The sequence below is a fragment of the Silene latifolia genome, chromosome Y, assembly GCF_048544455.1.
Source record: "Silene latifolia isolate original U9 population chromosome Y, ASM4854445v1, whole genome shotgun sequence".
Taxonomy (NCBI): domain Eukaryota; kingdom Viridiplantae; phylum Streptophyta; class Magnoliopsida; order Caryophyllales; family Caryophyllaceae; genus Silene; species Silene latifolia.
The window spans coordinates 121,652,850-121,654,565 of NC_133538.1; the positions used below are offsets into that span (position 1 = coordinate 121,652,850).

Below are 1,716 nucleotides of genomic sequence, written 5' to 3' on the forward strand. Positions count from 1 at the left end.
ATGCAAAGTAAATAACAAGAGATGAGAAAATCTTTTTCTCACCATCAAATATTCGGCCAAATGGGCACAAATGAAGGTCTCCCACCTTCATTTGTTCTTCAGCTAGAAAATACATAAGGATGATCATCCATGACTTCAAATAGAAGCCCTCCAATAAGTAGCACCCAAGACTATCCCAAAATCCCACAAAATAATATGTACTAGATATTTGTAATGTGGTTTACCTTAAAATCGATTACTAATACTCATATACTACTACTACTAGTATTATTAGTGATTGATTTGTACAAATTTGATTCATAAAAATAATTTTTATGAAGAACAAGAGAGAGAGAGAGAGAGAGAGAGAGTGTTGTGTTTTTCATAAAACATGTGAGAATAAAAATTGAGAGAAAAATCTCTCAATTGTTACACCTAAAAACCGGTGGGTGGGGGAGTTTTAGGACCCTATTTCTTTTTCCTTTTTGTCTTCACAAGACTAATTAGTGTAAGACTTTGTCATAGTCAAGTCACTATCAAATGTCATAGACAAATGAATAAGACAAATGAATAAGACAAAACTACTAAACATGGCCACCAATTTTCGGTTATCATGTGTAATATGGAGTCCATTTTATTTTTGTCAATTGTACAATTGTATGTCATGTGACATGTGATATGTCTTATGTCATGTTTTAATTTAAAAAGCATATTTAACAAATTAAATATCATTTACAAATTAAATAAATCACATTTAACAAATTGACTAGTAATTCAAAATTACTTTCACATAAAATGGTCATTTAAATACTAGTTAGTATAATTCAAAACATCTTGTAATTATAACTAAATTATCATTCTCATCTCGCGTGTTTCGCTAACACCGATTAATTTTAGTAATATAACTTCTTACATTACTAAATAAAATCTTATTTAATCACATTATAATAAGATGTCATTTTCTCTCTTATGATAATAATTTGTTCAATTTTAAGGAATTAATTAATCTGTATCGACATAAAATTAATTAACCTTTTTCAATTAAGGGAATCGTCCTTTAGGTGTGACCTCAAGGGATCAACTGATCACCACCGTCGCACGACAGTAATGTCAAATTCTAGCCAGCCAATCATTACCGATATGTGTGGACTAGTTGACTATATATATGTAATGTATCATCCCTTTCGTATTCTTGTTATGAGATTTAAATATGTGATCAATATGATCGACAATTGTGATCGCATTATTGTCGGGGACACTTGCTCCAACATGGCTAACTGATTTAGACCGCACAACCGCAGGGGTTACAGATTGGGAGTCCCTTGCTCTTGCTTTTTATAAGAGGTATTTCCCTCCACAGCGCACCAATCAGCTGAGGGCAAAGATCACAAGTTTCAAGCAGGCTCCCGGTGAGACTTTCTATGAAGCATGGTCTCGTTTCAAGAAGTTGATGAGGTCTCTTCCTCACCATGGTTTTGATCCATGGTTTCTGTCCAACCAGTTCTACAATGGGTTGTACGATGAACACAGAGCCATACTTGATGCATCATCTAATGGAAGATTCCAAGAGAACACTGACGATGATAAGGGATGGGCTCTTATTGAAGAGATGGCGAACCACTGTGCTGAGTATGGAAACCCGAGGGATGGTATTAGAACAGTTCATGCAGTCGATAAGCAAGTTGTGGCTCAGCTGGAAGTTATGAATGCTATATTTGATAAGTTGGAGTTGCATTC

The 1,716-nt window shown here is 34.4% G+C and overlaps 1 non-coding gene across 1 annotated transcript; it reads right to left on the bottom strand.

Moving 5' to 3' along the window:
• Positions 1 to 1,349: 1,349 nt before the first annotated feature.
• LOC141635967 (small nucleolar RNA R71) lies at positions 1,350 to 1,455 on the bottom strand. Its single transcript, XR_012540615.1, has one exon. It is a non-coding gene; the product is annotated as a small nucleolar RNA R71 (small nucleolar RNA).
• Between the last annotated feature and the right edge of the window lie 261 nt (positions 1,456 to 1,716).